This window comes from Silene latifolia, chromosome 6, assembly GCF_048544455.1.
Source record: "Silene latifolia isolate original U9 population chromosome 6, ASM4854445v1, whole genome shotgun sequence".
Lineage (NCBI taxonomy): Eukaryota > Viridiplantae > Streptophyta > Magnoliopsida > Caryophyllales > Caryophyllaceae > Silene > Silene latifolia.
Genome location: NC_133531.1, coordinates 98,412,241 through 98,422,619, shown reverse-complemented (window position 1 = coordinate 98,422,619; position 10,379 = coordinate 98,412,241). Strand labels below are relative to the sequence as shown.

At 38.0% G+C, this 10,379-nt stretch overlaps 1 pseudogene; it reads left to right on the top strand.

The window, feature by feature from the left end:
- Window positions 1–2,906: 2,906 nt before the first annotated feature.
- Window positions 2,907–3,006, top strand: LOC141589405 (small nucleolar RNA R71; annotated as a pseudogene).
- Window positions 3,007–10,379: the final 7,373 nt, after the last annotated feature.

Here is a 10,379-nt window from a genome sequence, read left to right as displayed (position 1 = left end):
TCCGGTAGGAGCTTTTCTGTTAGTGTGTCCATAGCCTTGCTTTCCTCCGGACGAGTTTGTTCTGAAGTTGAGATCTTCCTCCAATCTGACATGTTCTAAGGCGATGGATTGAACAGTGGCAAAGGTTGGGCAAGCTTTTTTGGTTAAGTCTTCATAGATGTCCTTTGTCAAGGGGACTCCTTACCTCGAAGGCTTCTACCATTGTCTCTTCGTCACACACTGGGAATGGCTACCTTCTCTTTGACAAATCTTGCCGGGAATTCTTTGAGAGATTCTTCACGAAGTTGCTTTACCCTGAAGCAGTTCTTTGGGTCTCTTGGCCATGTCTCTCGCTTGCGAATTGTTGATTGAAAGCATTGATCAGTTCTACATAATTCTTGATACTTCCATTTGGGAGATTGATAAACCATTGTAATGCTGCTCCAGTCAGGGTTGTACCAAAGCCTTTACACATGCAGACTTGCCTGAGTTCACTGGGTATTGAGGCAGCCAACATCTTCTGTTTGAATATGGCAACGTGATTTTATGAATCAGACGTTCCATCATAAGTTCTCATAGATGTGACGGTAAATTTCTTGGGGAGATCAATTTTTGCAATTTCATCTGCAAAGGGTGAATCGTGGTCGTCAACTTCTACTTCAGCCACAGGGTCTGGCACTCCAGGTATATTTTCTATTTTGTTGTGGAGTTTTTGAATTTCCTGAAGCATAGCCATCGTTATTGCTGCTTCAGTTTTGTTTGTTTCATCATTGGGAATGATTTGAGTGCCGGATGGGGTATCCTTTTCCGGAGTTCCAAAATTGGAAAAGTCAATGTTTTTTATGATGGATGAGAATGGGGTTCCTGGTTCGAACCTGGTCTTGGAGCCTAAAGCCTGAATTTCCAATTTTTTCTTCAGGTTAGACTCAGATTCCTTCAGTCTATTGATTTCAGCTTCTGATTGGGCTGCCTTTTCTTGAATTGTCTCAAACTCTTTGATTTTAGCCAAGGCAGCCGCCAATTGTTGTTCTGGAGTGAGTTCTACCATTTTTGTATGTGAATATTAAATGAAGAATGGCAAAAGGAATTTTTTGATTAATGAACTAGATGCCCCACGGTGGGCGCCAATTGTTTTAGCAGGATTTTCCCTGAAAGGATCCGGCTTGATTATAGAGTAATTTGGGTATCTAGTTCAATAAGTTTGGAAATAATATTATGAGTAAATAACAAGGAAGGACTATGTATAAAGAATATCACTTGTATTATTCTGATAAGCTGAGTACAAATTCGTGTATATAATTGAATATTCAGGAAATAATGAGAGATAAATTATAAATAACTAATGAATAATGAATGTCTTTACAAATGCTAGATCATGCTATTTATAGTTCTACAAATATTAAAGTTGTATTTAATCTCAACGTTCTTCTCAATTGTCGGAGCTGTTACCTGATTAATAGGGCACATTCCCTATTAATCCGGTTGACTAGTTCTTCTTCAACTAATCTTTAGCTTTTCTCCTTTTGCACGCCTTGATTCATGGGAATGATGTAGTCTTGTAGTTAGACTTGGTCATCCTTGAGAATAGGATGTGAGCATTTATCTTTATATAACCGTCTTGTTGTTTTTCAACTTGATCCAGCCTACTTAAGTATCCAGCCAGGCTATTCCGCACTTACCATCAGGCTTTTCTTCTAGGATTTAGTAGCTTGCTTACTTTGTGGTTCCCTTTGTCTGCCAAGTAGTAGTTGGATTTGTCCGGTCCTCGGTTGCCTCATTCAGCCTAACAGGATCAGGCTAAATTGCAGTCAGACCAGACTAATTTGGGCCTAACACGATGAATTTTCCAAGTTGGTCATCAAACTTAGGCTTAGCTTGACGACTCGGAAATGGAAATCTAATCACAATAGGCTCCTTCTCTTTGGCCTTTTCTTCAATATTCTTTGAAACTTCTTGAATGGTGGGTTCTTTTTCCCTAGAGTTTTGCACAACTATTTCCTTGTGACTAGTCTCCACAATGTCATCCTCAACATGCTTCTTTGGCCCTTCATATCTTGTACCACTCCTCAAGTGGATGACACTAACCAATTCTTCTCTTGGGGGATTACTTTGACGTGGTAATTTCCCCTTTTAGCTTTGAGAGCTTGAAGAAGCTAATTGAGTCATTTGGGTTTCCAACATTTTTGTGTGGGCTAGGATGTTGTTGATGGTGATGTCTTTTGCTTGGCTATCATTTTGCATTTGAGTGAAAAATTCTTGTTGGTTATTTTGCATTTGGATGACCGCTTTTTGAACATCAAAACCTTGGTCATTTGATTGAGTGTATGGAGTTTGATTTTGGTAACCTTGGTTTTGATTGTAAAAGGGTCTTTGACTTTGGTTTCTCATTTGAGGTGGGGTGTATGTTGTTTGAGGGTTTTGAACATTTTGGCTTTTGTACGAGAGATTTAGATGGAATTTGGTGTTTTCATTGTAATATTGGAAATAAGGTGTACCACTTTTGTATGCTTGAAAAGCATTCACTTGTTCCCCTACATTCACTTTGGTCATGTCCCAAAGTTCCACAATTCTCACATATTCCACTTGTAATTGATGAAGATGCCACCATGGTATTAACATTTTGCATTGGTGATTTGGAGACTTATTCAAGCTTAGCCATAGCCTTCTCAAACTTCAAGTTGATGGTATCAATATGAGCACTATGTTGAGCACCTAATTGAGTAATAGAGTCCACTTCATGCTTTCCTCCTCTAGTAGCCTTTCGAGGTCTACTATATTGTCTGTTATGGACCGCCATTTCCTTAATCTTGTTCCAAGTTTGATTATCGTCAACTTCAGTGAACATACCATTTGATCCCATGTTGAGAATGTTTCGGGATTCTTCATAAAGACCATTCCAAAATTGTTGTACCAAGAACCACTCGCTAAGTCCATGATGAGGACATGAGCGACAAGTTCCTTTGAATCGCTCCCAAGCTTCATACAAAGATTCTTCGTCCCTTTGTTTAAATCCCGTGATTTGGGCGTTAGCATGTAAGTATTTTCCGGAGGGTAGAACCTTTTGTAGAAAGCAAGAGCCAATTTCTTCCAAGAGTCAATACCAAGAGTAGCTTTATCAAGGCTCTTTAACCATTGTTTTGCGGTACCAATGAAAGAAAAGGGAAATAAGACCCATTGAATTTGGTCTTGAGTCACTCCGGTTTGTGAAATCGCATCACAATAGTTACAAAAAGTCTCCATGTGAGAATGAGAGTCTTCACTAGACATCCCCCCAAATTGGCTTCTTTAGACTAATTGTATAAATGCGGATTTTGCAATACAATTTCCGGGCAAGTGTTGTGGTGTGGGAGTACCATTGAGTAGGTTCTCCTCGGTTGGTACGGAATGTGATAAAAACTTAGGCATTGTGGGTTGATTTTGTGGTGGGTTCTCCTCTCCTTCTCTTGCAAAAGGGTTGATGAACTCAATAGTATTTGGATGAATATCTACAACCTCACCAATACCTCTCAAAGTATTTCTAGCAAGTCTTCTATTGGTTGTCAAAGTTCTTTCAATTTCATGATCAATGGGTAACAAGTTACCTTGTGATCTTCTAGACATGCAAAAAATCAAACAACTCGAAAATAATTAGAACAAACCTTAAGGAGTTTTACTTCCCCAAGGCAAAGGAAGACACAACTAATAACAATCAAAGAAAATCAAATCAAGTTAACACTGTCCCCGACAACGGCGCCATTTTTGGTCGGACTATTGTTTTCGGTTACTTGTCGTTAGGAGCACCTAGACCAAAACAATATTTATAACTTCACAAAATACTCTACTATTAGTAAAGAGGTAAGTAAAGGTCGGATCCCAAGGGACGGGTATTGATGTAGGATTTTCGATTGAAAGTAGTGGTGACTAAGTGTGTCATAATTTGGGTTGAGATAAGAAGATCACTAAACTAAATAATAATGTAAATAAACAAGCAAGATGATTAAAATGAGATGTAAACAATTGATTAAAAGCACTAGGGTGTCATGGGTTCATAAGGGATTCATGGGATTTGATCATACAAACATGTTTTCAACTAGATACAAGAAATTATTGTTGTGATGAGATCGAGTTAGTGTATATCTTACAATCCCTAGGAAGGTTTGGGTCTCGGAACCGAATCCATTAGATTGTACAACACCTAAAAGTCAAATTAATCCTCCCTATCCAACTATATGCATGGTCCAATGAGACTCGAGTTGATTTATATCTTACAAGTCTCATTGAAAAGATAAGTGATGGGTAAAAAATGCAAGGATTCATAGAATCGCATTTCATCAAACATAACATGTGCATAAATTGAAATCACAACAAGCAAGCAAATTAATTATGAAAGCATATTAGATTAAGCATGAATCAATCCCCATGTTGGTTTCGCCTAATTCCCCATTAACCTTAGTTAAGATGACTACTCACTCATTATCAAGTTTAACATGCTAACAAGATTGTCAATCATACTAGCAAGACAAAACATGATGAATAAATGAAGATGATTAACAATAATTAAAAAGGGATTAAGAGAATTATACCTAATGATAATTCCAAAATAATAATCAAAGAATAATAGAAGTACTTGATGAATGATTGGAAGGTTGTCAATCCTCCAAATAAACCCCAAATAATCTTTAATTACCCAAAATAAATGATGAACAATAGAGAAATTAAGGAAATGAGATTTGTATTAATGCTTAATTAAAAGTTGATTACAAGATTAAAATGAGATTAAGATTGCAAAAGAAGAACATGATCATCTAATTAGTGCAATGGGGTATTTATACTAAGCATTAGGTACATAAATTAGGGTTACTAAGGGCTTAAACGACGATTAAGACCCTTAAGAAAAGTTAAGGAAATGCTCCTCTCGAAGGAGATGCTCATCTCCACTTCGCTAGTCTTCGTAAAATATGCTCATCCCGAGCGGACCAAGGAAGAGGACGTGTTGCACTAGAAAGGGATCCGAGCGGCCTGAGGCATGAGACGCTAGGATTGTAGAGGTCTAGGACGAGCGGAATGGCTACGGGACGCTCGTCCCATGGCCAAGACGCCCGGATAGTAGCTCAGCAAGCTTCTTCTTCTTTTCTTCTTTTCTTCTTCCAACAATTCTCAAGGATCTTGTTTGGTATGCAAGGATCTTCTCATCATTGCCCATTTACTTCATTTTTTACATAGGCCTTCTAGTCTTGTCTTCATTTTGATGCTTGGTCATTAGATTCGATCAATTTAGCTCCATTTTGCCATTAAAATGCAAGGTTTTCACTCCTCTCCTTCCAAGGAAACAAAATCTCAAATAATATGAAAAACGAAAGACTAAAGATAGTAAATGACCCAATTATGCACTAAAAAGCATAGGAACGAGGCTAATTCGGGGACTAAATATGCTCAAATATTGGTCACATCAAGGAAGCACTAGGCTTGAGGGAAAGCCCTTTTCAAGCAGGGGAGGTTGAAGCAGGAGTTCAAGGCCAGGAAAATCAGGTTCAGAGTCCATACAACACAAGCTTAGGCAATGCAAGACATGCTCTCAATTCATTGACTGGAGGATTCTGTTCTAAGGAAAATTCCGAGGGTTCCATGTCCAACCAACAGTGGCCACCATGGCCTGTTGGTCTAACGTTTTATTAAGCACAAAAAACTCACAGGAAGCCAGGATTATTTTGTACTAAAATCTCACAAAAACAGGCCAAGTTGCAGAAGACGACAATCCAGGAAAAGCAGAAAAGTAAATTGCCATTTCTGGCTAAACATTTGAGAACTGAAGCTGTGAAATATTTTGTCATGTCTTACCAAAACAAAGATATTACCTAAATCAAGGTAAGACCTTGTTCTTAGCCAAGGACAACCAGCTCCAGAAAGAACCAAAAAAAGCAATTAAGAAGGAGAACATGTCATTGCATTGTCACTCAGCTGCAACCTTTTGTTCCAAGTCTGTTTTACCTTAGTAATTTACTTTCACCTTATGAAACCATTGTAAAATAGATCACTTATCTTTATGTATTATGTAAGCAACACATCCTGGCCCTTGGATGATATTTCTTAGGGTTTCTTTTGTACCGAACTTGAACCAACGCCTATATAAGGACCTTCCAGCAGTCTGTAATATTTAGACTTTTATTAATAAACAAAAACCTAAGATTTTCCCTCAAGTATTCCAAATATTAATTCTTGCTGAGCCCTAGAGTTGAGTTATGCTTAATAACACCCTCCACGTGTTGATTAAGTACCTATGGGTGAGTTTCTTTCAATCCTATGCTTGCTATGGGTTTTTTGATCCTCATTGTTGTCTTGAGTTTGATGCTTTATGTGCTTGATGTGATTGTATCAAATTTGAGGCTTAAATTATTACTTATTTTCTGTGCTTGCTATGGTCATTAGTTTGATAATTATATCCATTTTATTCCAGAAAAAACATCAAAAATATAATCACACTGTCAAACCTGTGAGACTGCTCAATTCTATCTGTGTCAGTCTGTTGTCAGAGTTCATAAAAATACATAAATGGCTTGTAAAATCTTGAAATTTAAATCAGTGTTAGTTTATCATTTTAACTTCATTGTCATAAAATTTCATAAATTGTTAAGCTCATTTTCTATTTTTACTAAATTACTGAAGTTCATTGCATTCTAAGGAAGTCTGTGTTTGTGGCTTTGTCATGATTCACCATTTCAGACAAAGGACCATACTTTACACTGCAGATTGTATATAATTATTATGTGTAGGTCACAAGTTCGACGAAGACCGATATTACATACTTGTGTCAGTTGTTGAATAATAAATAAGGCAGAGCTTTTCTTACTCTATTATTAGTGTACATATCATTATTGGTTATATTTGCCTGATTATTCTGATATTGGTTGTTATCGATATTAGTAGTCATGGTTGACTACTGATTGGTGGCTTAGAAGTCAGTCTGGAGATTGGCTTCTCCCAGGATTTCTTCTTGTGGTTTTCACACCCACAGGAAGGATGTGCGCATTAATGATCTAGGTACATGGGTGTTTCCTGTTATTTGTAACAGGAATCACGAGGTGGCGGGTGTTACCTGTTATTTGTAGCAGGTACCGCAGGGTGGCAGGTCTTACCTATAATTTGTATTAGGCAACGCTAGATGATTTCTTGATGAAAACTATGTATTCAATGTAGCCTAGATATGTGCTACCTCTGTGAAACCGATATAGTAGCCCTCCTACTAACTTGAATAGGTCTTGATAAAGACTCGTCAGTGACGTGAGCGTGTCGTTGTACACCCAATCAAACACATTTATAATACTCAACAAACAACTAGTTAGCGGTAAGTCGAGGTCGATCCATGGGACGATGTGCTTTGGGTTCTAAGTCTATCTATGTCAATTTATGCTAGTGTCACATTTTGTTTGGGTTTGTAGTTGTGTCCTAGACTAATGCAAGCAATAAAGTAAAGCAAACAATGAATGAAGAAATGTAAACAAATGACTTAAAAGTACTAGGATGTCATGGGGACATAGGGGATTCATGGTGTTGATCATACAAACATGTTTACAAAGTTGCAAGCAATTAATGTTGTGGAGGAACCGAGTTGGTTTATGTCTTACGGTCCTTAGGAAGAGTTGGGTCCCGGAGCCGAATCGATTAGATTGTACAACACCTACAAGTCGACTTACTTTCCTCCTAATCACTTCTATGCATGGTCTAACAAGACTCGAGTTGGTTTATATCTTACAAGTCAAGTTAAATAGATAAGAGATGGTTGTAAATGCAAGGATTCATAGGCTTAGCATTTCATCAAACATAAAATGTGCATAAAGTTGACATCACAACAAGCAAGCAATTTGATTATGAAAACATATTAGATTAAGCATGACTCAATCCACATGTTGGCTTCCCTAATTACCCACTAATCCTAGTCAAGAAACTACTCACTTATTATCATGGTGAGCATGTCATTAATGGTGTCAATCATCACAACAAGTGTAAACATCATAAGAGAATGAGGAAATGAACAATAAAGAGTAAAGAGCAAAGGAATTATACGAAACTTGAGATGATCCAAATAATAAAGCAAAGTGTAAAAGAAGGGAACTTGAGTGATTGATGAAGGGTTGTCAATCCTCCAATAATAACCCAATAATCTTCAATTACCCAAAAGTAACAAACTTGAACAATAATTAAGGAAAGATTAATGTGAAATTTGTGGAAAGATTAAAGAGTGCTTCATGCTTTGATTATTTACAAATGGGGTATATATAGTAGAGATTCATTAGGTTAACTAAGGCTAAATTAGTAATTACATTTGTGAGTTCTAAGCAGGGAATTGCTAGTCTTTTCGGAGAGATGAGCATCTCAGCTGAAGACGCCACGATCCGCTCGTCCAGAAGGGGAAACCGCTCGGATTGTTGCAGAGGTGGACGAGCGTCTTTGGGCAAATCTGCTCGGATTGTAGCAAGGGAATCCGAGCGTCTTCGAGGCTTGGACACTTGGATTCTGCTTCAGAATCCTTCTCTTCACTTTCTTCTTATTCTTCTGAAATTAGTCTTTAGTTCTTGCCTCCTCTTCACACTAGTCCATCTAATCAATAAGCTTCCAAATATGCACGAAAGACGGGAATTTCCGCCTTCTTATCTTCTTTCCTACAAAACATACGAAATGCACTAGGAAAGCAAAATAGAAAGCATTTGACGGATAAAATGGATATGGAATGTTATAATAATATGCAAAATGGGCTCAATTGGGGGACAAAATGTGCGCAAATATGAGTCACATCAAATATCCCCAAACTGAACCTTTACTCGTCCTGAGTAAAGAGGTGACAAAAACTAGACCTTTATTTAAAATAACCTACTAATATAGTCGATATGAGACAATTAGCGGGTCTTACTCCGCCCCTTCAACTCACAACAAGACAACCATGAGTTAGGATGCCTTCTTGCAAGGCAAGGTGGGTCTTGCTAAAATGGCGACACATCCAAGCATTAAAGCACACAAAATCAGGTAATGAATGCATCTAAAAAAGAATAGCCACTTTCCTCATCTAAGTGGCAGAAATTATCTACAAGGGAAATAATTCAAGGGTACACATTTTTCATAGATGCAATTTCTTCAAACTACTAAGCCTAGGAGGTTACCAATAAATCACCTCAAAGTTGTGTCAAGCTAGGGTACCTTTGTCCTCCATCGTTAAATGCTTTTGTCAAGAGTAGACTCCCTATGGTGTTAGAAACACTGGAGGATCGTGGAATTACCCCTCTTGCCTAGACAAGAAGAAGGGTCTTCCCCTCTCTACCATGCACAAAAGTGGATACGATGGATAAAGGGATTGATAGTATTTGAGTTTCATTTGGGAGTTTGCTTTTGTTGTTTGTTTTTTTATGTGACCATAATTAGAGCATATTTAGTCCCCGAATTAGCCTTGTTCCCATGCTTTTTAGTGCATATTTGGGTCATTTATTGTCTTTAGTTCTTTGTTTTGCATATTCTTTGAGGTTTTGATCCCTTGGTAGGAAAGGAGTGCAAACCTTGCATTTTCATGGCAAAATGAGACTAAATTGATTGAATTCAAATGACCAAGCATCAAGGAGAGACAAGATTAGAAGGCCTGTGTACATACTAAAGTAGATGGGCAACGATGAGAAAAGATCCTTGCATGCCCGAGGAAATCCCCATGGATCTTATGAAGAAAAAGGAAGAAAAGAAGAAGAAACGAGACTGCACAGCAATCCGTGCGTCTTCCCCAGAAGACGCCCGTCTCCATCACCACAATCCGTGCGTCTTCTCCCCAAGACGCCCGGGCAGCAGCACCAGAAGACGCCCGTCTTCACCCATAGACGCCCGGGCAGCAGCACCAGAATCCGCCCGTCCCGTGCCAAAGACGCCCGGATTCCCAGGCAGACCATTTCGTTTTTTTCAAGCTTCAAGAAAGATGCCCATCCTTCCAAAAAGACCGGCGTTTCCTTAAGTAGGGACTTAATCGTCATTTAAGCCCTTAGTTAACCCTAATTCCTACACCTAATCACCATTATAAATACCCCATTAGTCTAATTAGAAGAGCATGTTCTTCTTAGAAATCTTTAGTGTAGTTAATATCAATCAAATCTCTCTTTAATTTTGTAATTAACAATTAATCAAGTTTTAATACAAGTTTTATTTCCTTAATCTCTCTCTTGTTCATTGATACGTGCATTTTATATAGTCTTTTTAGCCTATTTTATGCGCGTATCTTTATGCTTTTATCGTGGTACGGTCGTTTCGTACCAAAAATAAAATACCTAAGTACAACTAACAGAAGTCAGCGGTAAGTAGGGTCGATCTCCACAGGGAGGCGGTGTACTATCTATTTGTCTATTTATCTGTCTAAATGTCACAATTGGGGGTTTGATTGATATTCTAAACTAAAG